At 46.3% G+C, this 18655-nt stretch overlaps 1 protein-coding gene across 8 annotated transcripts in view; it reads left to right on the forward strand.

Annotated features, from left to right (window-relative positions):
* Window positions 1–18655, forward strand: part of NFIB (nuclear factor I B) — an 870278-nt gene that overhangs the window by 600896 nt on the left and 250727 nt on the right. The gene's annotated exons all lie outside the window — the stretch shown is intronic.

The raw sequence follows: 18655 nt of genomic DNA on the forward strand, positions 1-18655 counted from the left end.
TACTTGTGGGCAGATTAAAACAGGCCCTTCTTTCTGTACCGTCGGGCACGGTAGGCATCTGCCCTCAAGTCTACTCCAGTATGGAGACAGCACAATTGTGCCTAGATGGCAAACAGTGGGTATGTGGTGGTGCCCCTTGGGTATGCACCATAACACAATGCATCTTATGATATATGATTGGTTATTTATAACGCGCCTAAAACCCAGAGGTTTCTAAGCTCGGACCCGGTATCGAACCTGTGTTGCTCTGTCTTGCTTCCAAGGTGAGCACGGTGCCGCTGAGCTAACCTCCCGAGACTTGATTGGTTTTCCATCCCACAACCTTTCCATACGAGTGCGCCACAGACTCTCGGGCCGGTCTAGGTCAGCACTCATTCCTAATGATTATGATGCCAGCGCTGTGAGATGGACTGCACTAGGTAAAGAGCATAAGGTTTTGAATCTAATCTTACATCCTAGACCTGACATAAAAAAAGGGTAATGGTGCCATGCCCCAGGCACGTAAATGTTCCTGCCACATTTGTGGCAAGTAACATTATTTTGCACGTGCTAGTAGCCGAGGTAGCTTTTGGTGCTACGGTGTCAGCGGTTCCCGAGGCACTGGCACTGTAAGCGATTCAAGTTCAGGGTGACAGGAAAATCTTTAGTGCAGGGATATTAATCTCTTCCACATATCTGCACAAACGAGCAAACCTTGAAACACAGCCCTAAGAAATGAAGGCAAAATCAGGTGTTTCTCCCTAGAAAATGTTTAAAATAATCTTTTGAAATTGTGTATTTTATAGCATATTTTTAAATATAAATGGGTTAAAAAGTCATACAATTTACAATTCGTTTTCTAGGACAATTAATAAAAAAAATCTAAGAGATGTCATCCATGTTACCAACAGTACACAGGGGCATTTTACAATGTGTCCATGATGCCTGTGTTCACAATATACGGCAGCATTGACGTTCCAAGTCATTTTCATGCAGCTGCACCAGAGACATGTCCCAGCATTGCCAGCGTAAAACATATCATGAAGCGAAGTCCATAATAAATGTCAGCATTCCTAGTTTAAAGAACTTTAATTTTGTGACCACAATCTTTGCCATGATGGCCACTGTGAATAACTTTTATAAAGCTGCGAATGCAACTAAGGCGTGTGTGCTCACTGTAAATCACATTGATAGCTGCAGCCACAATCTATTTCAACATTCTCAATATAGCAATTTGGATAATGTTGCACAAACACTTTAAGCCAGCATTGTCAAAATCAAGAACTTCCATAACACAGCCCCCTGTTGCCAAACACATGGATGATTTGCGCACAGGCACATATCACCCACACAGAAACCTCACTCACACAATAAATCAGAAGCAAGGGCATGTGCAGACTTGAACTCTGCCGGTGCACGTAGGAAACACCCAGAAGACAGGCTTTCTTACTCGGTGTCTCCCGACTCTGGAACCTCCTCTCCATCAACACCGGACGTGCCTCCTTGATTTCACATATCAGGATAGATCTCAAGATTTCACGCCTTGAAACACTTGTGTATAGGCGCGTTATAAATGCCATAGCATATCAAAGCACACTCCTTCAAGGAATTACTTCTCCCTAGTGCCTAAGTCCACACACCCTCCATTTTTCACCTAAATGGACAATGGGCATAGTGCTCCCCCGGTTTCATCCCCTGGTTCCTTATGGATCCTTTGGTGCCCACTTGCCCGCTCTCCCCCATTGTTCGCTCCCTTGTATTGATCCCTTGTGATCTGTTTCCCTCATTGTGTACTTCCTCCATGACGAATAATAATAATGATGAGACACTGCAAACATGTATTTTGGGATGAGACACTGCAAACATGTATTTTGGGTCACGCAGCGCATTCTCTGGAGGTCTTGTTTGCATCGAGTTTCCATATTGTAAATACATTTCTCTGGCTCAGTTTGTAAATAAATCTCTCTCAGTATATAAACAAGTCCATAAATAAGTACATCTCCCTCATTCTGTAAATACATATCTTAATTGGAAAGGGTATAAGGATAAACAGCACAGTGCTTTGATTGTACACAAAGCAGCCAGGAAGAACATATTAGCAACATAAAAATAGACAGATTTTTTTGATATCGAATGCAAATGTCTGTGATAATAGTGTCAGTAGGCAACTATTTTGAGCACACAATGTAGAGCGGGCTTGTTTTTCATTTGTGTCAATACTCACCCTGGCGGTAAAATGTCTGCAAAATGTGAGTCGCGTGGACCAGTTTAGATATCCTTTCCTTTCGGGTGTGAGGTTTGTTCTTGTTGGACACGATTAGTTGGGGAAAGTAGCTTGTGACGGTGGCCTTTTTTTAGGGCCCCTGCTACGCCAGTGCTTCCCAGCGTGGTGTTCATAAATCCTTTTGAACACTGACAGAATCGCTGCGTCCTTGACGGGAACCTCTCCTTCCTGTCTTCACCTCCATTTTGTAGTGATGCCCGACTGTACTCTTCCGTTAAGTCCTTTCTTGCTGTTTGGTGGATTTCCAAGCAGCGCCTTGGAAAGCAACATTCTCTTCTCATGAGGCCTTAGCAATTTACGCGAAAAGTCATGGTGAAGGAGGATTCACGAGTTGTAAAATTGATGCGAGTACATCAATAAAACATTGTTTTAAATGTCTTGTATGCTACCTCCCTGGTCCTTGTCTTTCTTCCTGTGCGCATATTTGTTAGTCAGTTTCACATTAGCTCAGCTGCTAGATCTGCAACCCATGAGTGTAAAGCTCTGGAAACCGCCTTTGCGCCAGTTGGGATGGGGGAGGGGAACGTAGAGTTGACACTCCCAGGAGGCTGCATTTATCCCACCCGCCACAGAGTTCAGTAGCAAAGAAAGGGGAGGCACCGAGTTCTTTTGAATCACTCTGTGCCATATGGCTAGGCATTGCTAAGACGGAAGTCTTTCGTACTCCTACGCAGTTACTACACCAACAGTAACTCTCCAAGGTGGCTAAATGACATCAGGGGTCTATCAGCGTATCAAATGGGATCCCGGCGACGTCCACCTGGGCCCTGGCCTCCTACCCCCAATTGCCTTCAGCCTCCGCCCGCTCCCAGCACTTGCCTTGGCACCCACTAACCTGTGTATCAGAGGCCTGCACTTACTTATTGGCAGCTGACCACTACCAGTCACCTAACGGCTGCTTGCTACTTACTCCCTAGCACTAACCTCCTTGGTACTCCTAGCACTTAACCTCCCTCACAAAGCCTAGTAGGACGCCTCTCTCTGGCATTGTTATATTTGCCTTTCATCCCCATGTTCCCTCCCCGTTGCTCTGTGGGTGGTTTGAAACACAATTAACTTGATGTATAAGCGCCTTACAAATGCACAATAAATAAAGAAATAAAGAGTTAATAACAAAAACGAAACGGTATGAAATCATAAAGAAGCGAATCAAACTCTACACCAATTCTAGTTGCAGAACATAAATTCTGTAGCAAGGGAGGCCGATCGACCAGATATACGGCACACAGGGGCCGGGTTTCTTGGTTATCGTACACAAAACCACCTCAAAGCTTACCCCCGCCCAGTTTCTCCTGATCTATAGACACCAATATACAAGTAACCGCTACATTGTTCACATCTTTCTGCCAACCGCCCAACCAACCCATTTCTTGTAAACACAAAGTCACAAGTGGACATGTGAAAATGGTAGCATGTGTGCTTTGAGACAAAATAACATAACGAAAATAAAAATGGACCAAGAGGGAGACTTCATTCATCTCGTTGGTATATTCTAGTGAAAAAACTTTAGTGAAGACTGAGTTGAAATGATCCAATTTATTACCACACAACCCTTGAAATTTAGTTGGTGTGGGAAGTGACAACAATCTTATTTCCGAGTCCCTCGCCCCCAGTCCCCAGTAGATGTCCCCTATGATGCCATTTTTTCTCATTGTTGATCCCTGTTGTTATCTCATGTATGTGCTTGTGAGGCAAGCAACAGAGGTGGCGGACTGCGAGATAAGATTGTCATCACTTCCCACACCTGCCTAATTTAATGGGTTTTGCTGCGATGAATTGGATCATCTTAACTCTGTTGTAACTAAAGTTTTTTTCACTGCATTTTAAGGGTTTTGTTATGTTAGATCTTCTACATGGACAAGGTAGATCGAGGCACATTGGCCGTTACCAGTGGCACTGGTCTTTGGCCATGGCCCATACAACCCTGCCTAGTAACTAACCAGATCCCACCAGCCACGTTCCAACAAGGCAAAGAGACTGTGGCCCAAGCCACGGCCCATCTCCCCTTCTTAGTAACTGACCACATCCCACCAGCCTTGGCCTCTGGTCATGACCAGTAGCCATGGCCTACCGCAATGTCCACTGTTCATGTTGCAATAATTGGGCAAAAAAGACTGTGGACCTCTATCAGCCACGGTCAGTTTGCCAGGCCTCCCGCAGAGGCCCATATCCTCATACTTTTAAATTAGTAGACTCCACCGACCATGGGCAGTGTCCTGTTGCACCAACAGAACTTAAAGTGAATGGCTGTCCCCCCTCCTTTGATGTTCACAGTAGTTTTGCCCAAGACATCCCCACGTTAACAAACGACGGCAAATTGATGCCGCCTTCTATTACCATGCTAATCATCCCAGCAATCATTTCCGCGGAAAGGCATTGTTTGCCGATTGCCGCAGTAATGGGAAAATGTTGGACAGTTTCAAAGTCTTCCCCATCACCACTCTCAAAGTGCACCCCACTCCTTTTTACATCCAACCACACTCAGTGTAAACCATCCCTGACCCTCTCCTACTAGCCCCTTTCACTCTGTTCCTGTGACGTTTTTTCTTATTTGCGAAATTTCAGTTTGAAGACAAAAACATTCTGTCACAAAACAGGTTTTCCAACCCCTCCAGTCTCTCCAACTACACATGTGGTTCTCTTATCCCTCCGCAGCTATACGCTAATGGAAATCCCCCCCCCCCTTCAAATCTAATGTTGAGCTGTTTTCTTTTGTCTTTCTGCGGTAATCGCTTGCATCGAGCAAACAAAAAAAATATGAGTTAATTTAAAAAAAATGTTTTTTATTTATCTAACCATGCAATAATGCACCACAGGAGATATATGAAAGGTTTTGTTTGGACCACCGTCACCCACTTCTCAGTCAAATACTATATGAAAATATTGGCCTGATTTACACCAAACAAAAATAAGAAAGAACCGCAATGCTTGTTTGCTACAAGTTCGTCCAGTCGTTTCCATGCTGTGGACGTTCAATGGAAGCAACTTTTTCTCTATGGAAAAATGAATGGGAGAAGACTGAAAGCAGCTTTTTCTTTTCTTCTTCTAAATAACATCTGAACCGATTAATACATGTACTGCAAAATTTCCAGTTTAGAGATGAGTGTACCAGACAATTTTTTGTGGTAAAACTTTATCCAAATCCATACTGTGAGCAAAAAGCTATTAGTGGTAGAATTTGAAGAAAAGTCAATGGGTTAACTGAATTATAGGGTGACCATCGCTTCCCTTTAACGTTTGTAAATATATAAATATATACAATCTGTTTATTAAACAGTACTATAGATGCCGGATAGCTTGTGTACACCGTGCCAATTCAGCAGTGTGAAGCCCTAATTTGACCTGCTTTTAAACAATAATTATGCTTCTGAAGAGTACAGAAAGTGTACATGAAGACCACGCGCGTTTCCGTTGCAGTTACTGAGGAAAAAGGTCCTTTGTGTTTCTGGGAGCCCAAAAGTCGTGAGAATCTGTGCAGCAGGCCACCCTCCTCAACGCAAATGTTCCAGAAATCCTTTGTAGCCAGGAAGGAAACATTAAGTTTAGGTTTGAGAGGTCAGCACACATATGGACGTCCACACACCTATTACTTACAGTAAATCTAGCGTGATGACATGGTCCTCGATCACATGATTGTCAGAGATGCCTCATTTCCGCTCACAGGAAGGTGCTCTTGGGTTGAAGGTCTTGTCTGTTCTTCGTGTCCTCAACTTTTCCTTTCGTTCATTGTGACTCTTTGGCTAGTGTGTGGTGGAATTACCCTTCTGACATGATGGCGTTCACTGTCCCTTTTTTGCGTGTGTTTTGTGTATTGCACCTGCTTGGTCCATGACCGCAGTTCTTGCTCAGAAACTTGTTCATACAATTTCAGTAACTGACCAATTTTTGGGACTGTTTTGTGCAGTTTAAGAGTTCTGCCAGATAGGTTTGAGTGTTTACGAACAATCACAGTGTTCCAATAGTTTATACATAGTAATGTATTCATGGGTTACAACAAAAATCGGGCATCTACCACAGGTGGCCTGCGCACACAAAGATTGCAATTTCTCCATTTTTGGACAAAGACTGTATAGAAAATCCGAGACAAAGCCTATGGCGGGGGTTGGAAGCGCTGACTCGCAGATTTTTTGGCATACAGTCCAAATAAATCTATCAAGCCTGGTCTATGGTGATGGATCATGGGGGGAGTCGTTGAAAACATTGGGGGCCCTGCATGCTGAAGACCCCTAGCTTGTTGGTAAAGATAGTAGGTATCAAATATAGATCTGAACAAAACACTTTATTTCAAACCCTAGTATTTTACTAATAACATTTTGCTTGAGGAGCACTTCCTACATTGTGGTCTAAACACTTTCACTGCAAAAACTTGTTCTGGCAAAAGTAGCAGGAATCAAAGAAACGGGAACATACATTAAACAGCAGTGATGTTTTTAATTGCTTTTGATACATTTTTGTTACGATAAAAACGTCCGCTTTAACCGAGCACTCAATGCATTGATTACAACCCTCCAAAAATGGCTTACTTCCCCAGCAGTAACAGCTCAATCCTACAGCACATTTGGGGTCACTACAAGTAGTCTCACCTCTAAAAGGAATTCAACAGGGGAGGGTTTGACAACTATGATGTTTTTAGGTACAGATTTAGGCGGAGCGTGGCAATTATGCATTAGCCTCCAGCTTGCTCTCCGGCAAGAATTTTAATCTGTGTTATCGTTCATCAAAACCGGTTGCTGTTTATCATATATAATTGGGGGAATCTTGGGATTCCATTACAATCCTGCTTTACAGAGCCTGCCTCTGGGGGCCTCTGGGACTGCTGTGCAATTAAAACTGATTTCTCGCTTTTATTAATAGAGCAAACATTGTTTCCGTTGTGGGTTTTTGGGACCGAAATGTCATGATTTCTTAATACCACAGATGTACTATATCGTCTACACTTGTGGTCGATTGGAAGGGAGTAAATCCATCATGAGGACCTTCCTTTGGTCTTTGTAGAAGTGGTTTGACAAAATAGAAGTAAGAAAATACTCCCGAAGCCCAGCATTTTTGCCGTCACACAGAAAGGGCTATATGTAGCCCCCCACGCCTCAAACACTGCTGGAATGGAGAACTCGGGGGCTCTAATCTGTATCCAGCATGGGGCACAGGGTGAATGTCTGGAACAGCAGCGGTTGACCCTCCGCTCTGGAAGTAGTGGGGGCACACTCAGCCTCCTTACTCTACCTGTGTGGCCCAAGAGAAAACCAATGCCCTCTTCAATGGGGCACCAAGCTTTTTTTTCAGCGCCGGGCCATTCATGGCTTTTTACCACCTGAGGAAAAGCATAATTTCCTCACTCAGGATTCTTAACTTTAGCCAGCGTCGCATCTAGATAGAAATGTTATTCCTAACATGCACCACACTTAGAATTCTGAACCCTAGCTTGTGTTGCATCTAGATAGAAATGTGATTGTTAGCATGTGCCACACTCGCATGGAATTCTGAACTTTAGAATGTAACTGCTAGCATGTGCCTCACTCAGGACTCTTGACTTTAGCCTGCGTCGCACCTGGATAGAAGTGTGAATGTTAGCATGCGCCACACTAGTATGGAATTCTGAACTTAAGCTTGCGTCACATCTAGATAGAAACGTTATTCCTAACATGCACCACACCACCAGAGCGCCAGGGGACCACTTCGGTGGTGATAGTGCGCGGTACAAATGTCCTTTAACATTAACAGGTGATGATTATAGGAGCAATTTGTCTCTTCTTCCTGGCAGGGGTGTTGCTAGGTTTGTAAAAGATCTGGGGCTATGCTATTGTCCAGACTCTCTTGACTTGGGGCTATCTAGCCTTTTGATTGTAGCCCCTGAGCTTCTATCTGGGGCTACAAGCAAAAGACCCCGGGCTATAGCCCCACTCCCCTTTTCCCCCCTAGCGACGCCTCTGCTTCCTGGTGCAGCCCTAGACGGTTGTATTATGCTGCTCTAGAACAGACCCTCCTCGTTGTTGTCAACTATTCCGCCGTATACCGGGATAATTTGTGGCATGGTCCTCCAGCTGGAGGCAGGGAAAGAAAGGCTCATGAGCCCATATCTGGGCAGATACGCATCAGAGGTTGGCTATGCACACGGAACAGCCAGTGTTTTGTTTTTCAGTCCCTGTGTATTTGTTTGTGACTGGTAAACTGGCATCACAACTAACGACAACATGTATCACGTAAGCCCCTCCTCTGATCGAACAAACTTTATTGTGCACAATAACGATGTAACCTCAGCTAGTCAACTCCGCGCGAGTGTCTCGCTTTCTCTCTCAAAACTATTGTATTATGTCATACAGCACAATACAGTATCTTAGGTGTCTGGTCTGTGCCAACCTAACGGGAGTTGTGCAATTATACACATTTCTAGAAATGTATTAAACTCCTCTTTCAAAGCTCATTCTAATCCATACTCTTGTGCTAACACGTGTTTTAAGCTTTGCGCTCTTTGTCATGGTTTCAAAGCGTAAAGTAGAGGGAAAGGCAGGGTGAAAAAAAAGATGAAGAAAAAAGGCAAAGAAACCATGACAAGAAGAGGCAGTGAGAAAGGAAAATTAAATAACATGCGATCTACAGAAAGCCAAGGGCTGCTTGAAACAAAACAGGAGAGTCAATAAAAGTCATAGAGAAATAACTGAAGAGACAAGGAAAAGAATGACTAGAGACGCAGCGAAGGACAGAGGTTATAAGAATATGTACACGAAAAAGGACAAAAAACTAAGAGAAGAGATTGTGTAGAGAGAAATAAAGTATGTGAGACATTGGAATGGGTAAAAGTGTGCGGCAAATACAGGAGAGACAATGAATGACGTGGGGAATGCAGTCAGAAAGGAAAGGAAAATAGGTAGACAATGTGAGCGAGTGGCAATAGGAACTTAAAAAGAAAGACCGATGGAGAGGTTTGAAATATGTGCAGCAAAGTAGACTAGGAAGTGACAGAATAGGAGCATTGGAGGGATTCCATAAGAGATTACTGTGGGAGGATGATGTGATGCGAACAAGAGGACCAAGCAAGGCTTGTAGAGATGAGCATGAGAGTAATCTTGGGAACAGTGGGGAGGGGAGGATCTGAGAGGTTGGCATGGGGATGAGAGCTGGAGCTGCGACGCAAGCTGGGTGGGATGGAGAAGGATGTGAGTGGAAGACCTATTGGGGAAGGAGATTATAGGTTGACGGACAATGATGTGATGAGAACACTGGAAGAGACAAGGAGACCGAGCAAAGCTTGCAGAGATAAAGACGAGAGAAGAAGCATAAGGGAAACGTGGGTTAGGTGCCACAAGGAGGGAAAGAGGTGGTGCTTAGAGGTAACGTGGGAGTGATGGACGAGCAAGAACAGAATTGGAGGCGAGTGCACATGGACAAGCAAATCCCAATGGAAGACACTTTTATAAGCCCACACAGTGGATTGTCAGTCCCAAAAGAGTAGTCATTTACTTGCTCTTCTCCCCAGGTCTCGACTTGTGGCTGTTAAAGACCAGCTAATGCAACACTTTTAGAAAACGGTGCTAGAAATAATGTGGAATTTGCCCATTTTCTAGATCTGCCTTTGTTGAGATTTCTAGATCTCTTGATTGCCGTATTTTCCATGCATATGTACTCATGAAAAAGGACCCAAAATCCATTGTTGACATTATTTGTAAAACGATGAAGCTTTAAAGCATCACCAGCAATGATGCAGCAAGATACTGCTATGTATTTATTTATTTATTTATTTGTACATTTGTAAAGCGCACGAAGTTTATGCCCGCGCTTTTGATTTACTGCTTGTGATTTGGGATCTGCACCCTGACGCTCCTCAGCACAGTTTGAAGGCACTCCGGATCAAGAGCAATGAGTTGCCTGGCAAAAGTAAAGATGGACTCCTTTGCTGCTGCTCTTTGCCGCCTTTCCCTTGGATCATTGTATCGGAAATGCAAGTGGATTGCATTTTTTATCGAAATGTGTTCTCTCAAGGTCTGCTGCCTCTTTGAAGAGCTTTCCCTTCTTACGAAAGCTTTGGGCAGGCTTCTCCGAGTTCAGTCCTTGAGAGCTGCTTTCACACCATATGTTCGGGCTAGCCACAGATTATTTAAATCATTCCTGCTTAGATTCATTGTATTCAATTTCATTTAGAGTGGCTAGCCCTAATACGCGGAGTGGATATCGTTTTTTCGAGGACTGGATTTGGAGACCACTGGTTTAGGATGTGCGGATTGACTGAAAAACGTTTTTAACTGACATCTGTTAGAAGGCAGGTCTGGTTTATTCTGTTGGGCCTGTCAGATTTCGGTGGGAGCTCTTGATGCGGTGTGCGGATCGTGTTGACAAACACCTGGTCCACAAATGTCAAGAGTTGTCGCTGAGCTCCAATACACCTCTGTGGTTAATTGGGTAGAGACAGTGGAGTTCTGTGCCACTGCACCCACAGACTCTGCTATCCACTTTCAGTGAGATCAATATCTGTCTAAGAAATGCTTGTGTTAGAATATGGATCTAGCAGGAAGTACTGACCAAGTCCACTGTTTTTTATGTGGCACTATTCCTTACTCTGCAAGTACTATTTCATCTGAAGAACTGAAACTGCTCTAGAGGGCCACCTCTTGATGTTGCATTCTGGGCTTTTCCCAGGGGTACAGGCTTTGGCAACCAGTCTACCCAGCCGCCTAATGGGGAGGAAGGGTTGAGTGGCCCTGGACTGATTTGAGCTAGTGACTATGAGGTCAAACTCATGTCGCTACAGTGGATTCATTAGTCTAATGAACTACAGATCAGGCAACCATGCGCACCTGGGCAGATTCCAATTGTCCAATAATTATTTAAAAATTCTCAACGATGTTGTCTCATAACTGGAGCTCTCGAGTTTCCTGTGCCCAGGCGGGAGAAGGGCATCCAGTCCTGTTTTTTTTCTTCTTCACTTTGGATTCGGGGACTTGTATTTTTTCTACATTTCATATGGGAAAGAAAAAAATGACAAGTCCCAGAATTCCAAGCAAAAACAGGACTGGATCGCCTTCTCACGCAGTGCCACGGGAAACTTGAGAGCTCTGCATACCCGTCCCTCTTTGCAGCCATAGAACAGCAACAAGTTGTTACAAGCGCACATTTGAAAGAACATGGATTCCCAAATGGTACGGGAAGGTTTTTCCAGCCAAGCAGATGGTTTAAAACTATACATGGAATCTCATCCTTGATTCATGTCTATTGTGTTTACATGTATTGTAAAGTCTGCAAAGTGGTTTCTCCCCATTCTAACATCATAAAAGGCACAGTGAATGTGAGTGAAAAGTGGCCGGCTTCAGTCGGTTTTCACCAAGGTGGTATTTTTTGGGTGAAAACAGCTAGGTCCATTGCACCAAATAAGTGGCTACAACATTCTCAAAAGGCAGAGGATGCCCTTTCGATGCATTTAACAAACGCACAGAGGAAGGGCTCTACTGCTTGGTGCTTTCAGAAGAGATCATTAATGTTACAAAGTAATTCTTTTGACGTGTGTTTCGCATACTGATTCTACAGAGTGACGGTGCCCGCGGAGCTTGCGCCAACTATCACAATGGTTACATCATGCCATGCCATTGCAGAAGTTTTTTTCCTCGAAACCCAGCTCAAGAGCATGGGTTTGGTGTTTGGGCGACTGTCTCTGGCCGGATCCCGAGATGCGGCTTCACATCTGGTGCCGGATCTCGGATCCGGCGAGAGCCGGCCCAATGACCAGCACTGGTTACATGTACCTACCCACAAATTGCATTAGCTATGAAACTAGTGTCAGTGTCCTTTCGGCATTATAAATGTCTTGCACAACCGCCAAGGTTTAGAGACCACTGTGTTTACGCTTTTCAGTCCTGTGTCAGCCAAACCCGATCTTTTCACCGAAACTTGTTAGCAAACTCACCAACTTAAATTCCAACATTCATATTTCAGCACGCCACAAACAGTCTCCACCTTCTTTCAGGTACGCCGTCACTCAATTCACACACGTTCCTGGGCCATTCCACTATAATGGGAGAAGGTATTGCACAAGTCTGAATCCAAAAACACAAGCAGTGACGTAAAATTGATCAAAGGGGGACAAGGGGCGTGCGCGCGCTCACACGCTCGGCAACACGCATCATTCCATTTAAACAATGTTAGTCCAGTCCTGGTTTTAACTTTGCATTCTGGATAGGGCAACCAGAGATCCCTGTTTTGCGGGGACTGTCCCGGAATTGGGCCTTCTATCGCCCCGTCCCAAGAGATTTTTCAATTAAAAACCCATCCCAGTTTTGGAAGGAGGGAGAATTTGAGTCCCTGTTTTGGGGAGATGAAGGGTGAAAATTAAATTTTATAAACAATCATATAAACAAGCATCACAAGTATGCCATGCAGGATGGCTCGAATCCCCAACCTTTCACATGCCAGCCACAAGCATTAACTCCTTGCACCACAGACATCCACTGGGAAATAATAAACGACAAGGCTTGTAATATCAAACAGAGCAAAAGCTCATTTTTCATTAACAATTACCTACACCGTTTACATGCAGCAGCAGGGCTGGAAATACTGTGGGATGGTGGTGTGGGTGAGGGGATTGTTAAGGGGGATGTCCTAGGTGGAAGGGGGCGGGGCCAGTGGGTGGTGAGTGTTGGAGTAGTTCTTCTTTTATGTTGTTGGACGTCCCGGTTTTCCATCTTGAAAATCTGGTCGCCCTAATTCTGTGACTTGCAGTCCTGGATTTTCACAACCCCACTCCACCCCCCCAGGTCTCCCCACTGAATCCCCCAATTTCACACACTGTGAATCAAGGTGAGCATTGCACCTGTGCCATACTTGGCAACATTCTGTGACCAAAAAGATGTAGAATTTTTCAAGTTTGAAAAATAATTATTCCCATAAAAATGACATCACAGGAAAATACAAAACATACAAACGGCACAACATGGAAAGATGTTGAAATGTTAAACATGTATCATTCTGAATGCTAACACCAAATTGTCGGCAGATGCTGTGTGACGGTGTTACACTGTGCCACTGGCTTTCACTGCTGGTTCACCTAAGGGTTGTACCGGCAAAAGTGCAGGAGAGAGTCGCGTAGCTGACTGGTCAGTGGGTTGCTCTGAGCCCAATCTAAGTAATCACCTACCAGCGCACTGTACAGACAGATTAATTAATGTGCTGCATGCTTTGTCCTGGGCTAGTCACAAGCACTCTGCCTTAGAATCACATAAATTACTTGCCACTGTAAAAAGCAGTAGGATCTGTCACTGAAATCTGTAGGCGGTAGGGCTGCTTCGAAAGCAGTAGACTACTGACTAAATCTGTAGGGTTAGCAAGTATGCTGTGCCTGAGCTGTAACACCTGATACTCTCAAGCTGTATGCCCTCTTCCCATTTCTCATGCATGGTCTGCTCCCCCCCAACCCCACACACACTCCAAGATTGTGTGCTTGTGGCGTGCTGGCCCCTGCGTAATTGATGAGTTGGGTATCTGTAATGACACGCCGATGGTTCCCAGGTAAGGCTACGCAACGTGCGTCGCCACCTGCTCGGGACAACCTTCAGCCCTGTTTCTTGCCCAAGAATGCGAAGCTTCCTGCAAACAATGGCCTGCTCTGGACTGCAGCGGCTAGGCAGGGGACTAGGGCCCATTAAGGGAACAAGCAGCCTATTCATAAAAGCATAATTGCTCAGAAAGGCAGCCACAGGCCCGGTTAAGGATTTGCAAACGCAGACGTCACAGTCAAGCTTGCAAGTAACCCGAGACGGGGGCCGCTGCAAGAAAGGGAGCCTGCAAACATCTTGATTTGAAAAGGCACGCCTTTTGAGCTCTTAATCAATTAGAGAAAGGCTTTAGACTAGCCGCTGTTGTGAGTCAAGGGGGAGACTGGGCTGGGGGGGAGGCGAGCGTGTTTACACATGGCTGTTAAAGGAAAGTGGGAAACGCACACCGCCTGGGGCCACTGATTTTAAGGGCAGTGTTATGTGAAGTCACAGAGAACTTGCCCCTCATAGGTTGATGCTCTCAGATCTTGGCAGTGCGCTGAAGATTAGCTGCACAATGGGCCTCATTCCTAGTCGGCTGGTCTGGTAAAAAAGTGCCGATATTTGTGGATACCGGCACTTTGCCGAACGGGCTGACTACGGGTTTGCCGGTGGGGCGCCTGGGTTACCTCATCCAAACTGGAGATAAGCCAGGCACACTACCAGCAAAAAAAACTCATGCCGGTGCTGGTGATGACAGCAAATCCCCTTATGGAGAACTCTGAATCTAGTGGCAATGAGGCCGGACCGAGTGCCGGAAACGTTACTAACTTTTGCTGGTATCCTGACGGCTCTACCGCCATGATACAGGCAAAGTTAGAATGAGGCCTAATAAAGCTAGTCTGCGCCTCCAAGCATGGCGGATTTCTTCTGGTAGAATCGCTGGCCATAAGGCCGTCCCATTATAGCAGCTTGTAGCGGCATCATCTGAGTCAAAGGGATTGGCGACATTTACTTGGCCCAAAGCCAGCAACTTATAGTGGAAAGGATGCCGAAAAGCTCATTAATGGCTCATCTGACTGCATTCCATACTAACATGCTCAAATTCTGGTTTCCAAAACATAATACACATCCCAGACCCCAACTAAGCCAACCACACAAGGCAATTGAACATGCCCCCCAATGGTGAAAGTGCCCCCCCAACACACATTATCAGAACCCTGTGTAACCTCTGGCCCACATGGGAAGCCATCGGGCCTAGACTTTTGGTTTTCTCTGGAGTTGGGGACAGGGCGCCTCGGGGGCAGCTGTCGGAGGGGGGGTAATCTCGTTGTAAGTATAGGTACTTTCACGCAGAAGGCCTTTCGAGGAGAGGACCGAGCCCCGGGGCACCCACGTACTCGCCACACCTGCGGGGGGTACTTTAGGGTGTCAGGGTAATAAGATAGAAAAGGATGGGATGCATAAAATACTACACAGACAGGAAGAGATTAACGTGTAGGTGATTTTACTTGGTGCACTGTAATAACTTTCCTGATTGTTCCAATGTGTCCCTACTGCGGGTGACAACTTGCACCTGTAGCTTGTTGACAAGACTTACCTGTTAAGGATTCAACTCCAGGAATTTTAAGAGGTGGAAAAAAGGAACAGTTGGAAGAAGAAAGATGACGAGTGTGCTTCCTGGGGAGCCATTGCCTCAAGTCCCCACCATGGCTCCTGGAAACTGGGACGCGTATGTCAGCTACAGCCCGGTGGATTCTAGAGCCCGGGCTGTATATCAGGAGCAGCCCGGGCTCCAGCATGGCTTGGGGAGCTGTAGGCCAACCCAGGGGCCAAACACGGTGGGCCCAATTAATGGCGAAAGTGCCAGGCTGTATGGGTTGGCGGCTCAGGTTAAGCATGCGTCCTGATCCAGGTCTGTTTGAACAGGGCGGCCGCAGACCTGGAGCATGACCTCAGACCCATATGGCTCACCCGGGGCCAGACCGGGCCGGTAAAGAATCAAGCTCTGGGACGTGTGCACGGTATGGCTAGGGTGAATAGGTGACCTGACCCGGGGCCACATGAGCTGGAAGAACTCAGGCAAGCGGCGTGGCCTGGAAGCCCTGTTCCGTGTGCTCATGGTGGCCTGGGCGAAGGTGTAGTGGCTAGTGAGTAGCACTCCACCTGACCAAGGGTTAGACGGGATGGGTGGTGAACAGTCATCAGCCTCGCTGGCACAGGCATCATGTGCGGGGCCGTGCCGCACCAACGAGGGGCCCGCGAGTTCTTCGCCCTTGTGCTAGGCCTTTTCCACGGTGGAAAAAGCACTGCCACAGAAGACAGAGAGGTTGGTGCAGCCCTGCTGTTGACGACATGAACACCACAGAGGAATATGGGCTTCTGTAGCACTGAGGACAAGAACAGGACCACCGCAGATAAAAATGGGAAACTGTAGACTTGAAGATATTAAAAGCACCTCCATAGAAGAACAATTGGGCATTTACTTCCGATATGCCCTGCCCATGATGGACAGAGCAACTAACCAGTGGCAGCAACCTCCAGCATTGCAGGGGGTGGGAGTCAGTTCGGTTTGGTGCCACCTTGGGGTTGGGAGGGGTATTGTACTTTGACAAAGACAGTTGTGTATAAACTAAGGCTGTTATTAGAGACAGGATGTTTGTTTAGGGTAGACTGCAGCTGCCAATGGCGGATTACTAGAACAGGAGTTATAATTTGTGAAGAAGGGATTGGGAGAGGCTGAAGGGAAGCGGGGGGGAAGCTTGAATAGGATCCCGCCCAAGGTTCATTCGGTTCAGGGATTGCCCACAGGGGCATATTCATTACCCTTATCAATAAAGGGAGAAACCAGTGCGTGGGGAGATGTAGAGGGTGGGCTGTGCTTTGTAGGATGTATTAGCCTGTTGTGCCTCTTAATAAAGTGCCCGCAAGGGCTAACAATGTCCCTTTGTGTATGTGCCTTATTCTTTCCATCAGAAACTGAAGTTTGTGGCCCATCTCCTTTTTGTATTAATATCTTCACGTTGCTGGTTGCTCAGCGCCCCTTGCTCTCCAGCTGGTCAGGGAGGGTGGCGGTGGTTCCAGTGTGGTCCAGCCCTGGCCTGGCAAAAGGAATGTGCACACTTGCCCAGGACAGTGGTTAGAAAAACATCAGAACACTGCAACTCTCCAACCAACTTACATGTATTAGCCCTCATGTTTTTGCCGTGGCTTGATGGCAGGCACCCACTTCTTCCCTCCAGGCCAAATAGAAACCACTCTGTGTCCAACCCTCCTCCCCAAACCGGCTGAAAGAGAAAGTTTTGTCGGGCCTGGGTGGGGTGCCACGTAGTCACTGCTTTGAGCCCTGGGGGATCTTTTTAATTTTGCGGCACCCCATACCCAGATGGGATGCTGCCGGATTATGGCAAGACCCAATTGTGCAACTGTTCCTCCTTCATGGAGGCTTGTCCCATACTTGGCAGCCCTAATTTCAATCAGGCCGCAATCCCCACATAACCAGGAGTTTTGCTGTCTTGTGTCCCACCCCAGGGCGGGCCGTAAAGCCTCACGGGCTGCTTATGTTCCTGGGTCGACCTGCACACCCTGCCAGAGTCTTGATCTTCTGGACCTCAGGCTTGCTGACTTACCTGCAGGCCCTCTGGGTGTCTAGGCAGCAGCGCGCATCTATCCCTGGCATACACAGCCCAGCTATCAGGGAACCTCGCACTCTGGAGGACTGCTCAAGGCTGCGGCCCCCAAGAAGGCCTAGTTTTTTCCTTGGCTCACTCTCCTTTTCCAACCGTTATATCCAACATTTTTTCATGAGTTCTCTCCCCTCCAATGTTCTCTCGTGGACCATCCATTCCTGAGGCTCTGCCGCCAATTTATGTGGCCCTGCCTGGGGGCTTGACGGAACTGTGCACCCCCTGTGGGAGAACAGGCAAGTTCTATTTTAAAATAATTTCAAAAACACATGCACACTAAGGAACTTTATCACCCTGGTATCTGTGTTCTTTATTCCGCCCTTCTCTGGGTGGAGGTGGAAGGACGTGGCCGCAGGGGCTACATATATATCACAATACCGACAAAAGAATCCTCACACTACTGGCACATGACGTGGCTCGCCTTTGTCACCTCAAAGACACTTGGTACAGAAAACCTTTAAACACACCCACACACAGAGCGTTGGGTACTTCCGGTTTGCATGTATGAACACAACAGTACAACTATCTTGCATCTCCCCTCCCCACTAACATTCAAATTGTAGGGGTGTGTGGTGCAAATTCTAAGCCAGATCTAACATAACCTAGACATAGTAACACTTTACAGCCCCCTGTTTGCATTTGGGCCTCATTTTTTGGACTTGGAGCCATTCTGGGCCTCCTTGGTGCCCTCATCCGTGCTGCACTGGGCTGTCCACTGGCATGGCCTTGGCAAAGAAAAGGCCCTGCTTGCTGGCCGTGCTTTCGCTGGGTACTGGATGCATCTGCTGTGTGGTTTCCCAGGCAGCCTTCCCTAATTTCCAAGTCACATTCGTCCATTTCTTCAGCCACTGTCTGCTGAACAAACAGCAGAGTGTGTTTTTTGTTGACCTTGCACGTGACCGCAGCTGCCAGTGACTCACTGATTGGGAATGTAAAGGACAAGAAGAGAAAGTCTGATTTGGTTCAGTCTGCTTTCACAGTCCAGCAGCCAAGAGGAAAACCTTAGCTCTGGCCGCAGTAACCTAGCCTTTATTTAGTTATCTATCTATTTATTTATGCTGCTTTCTATAGCGCAAAGCAAGTAACCCTGTGGCCGCTTCAGAGAGTCCTTTGGTTGGAAAAGCCATCGGGTGTAGGGAAAGGGAACAAATGGGAAAGGTAAATGGAGGTGCGTGAAGCAAATTGTGTAGTCATATTGAGAAAGATCCAGTATTGTAGCTGAACTCATGCAGGCGGGCTCCCAAAGAAGT

The sequence above is a fragment of the Ambystoma mexicanum genome, chromosome 6p (genome assembly GCF_040938575.1).
Source record: "Ambystoma mexicanum isolate Mex_15411 chromosome 6p, UKY_AmexF1_1, whole genome shotgun sequence".
NCBI classification, from domain to species: Eukaryota; Metazoa; Chordata; class Amphibia; order Caudata; family Ambystomatidae; genus Ambystoma; species Ambystoma mexicanum.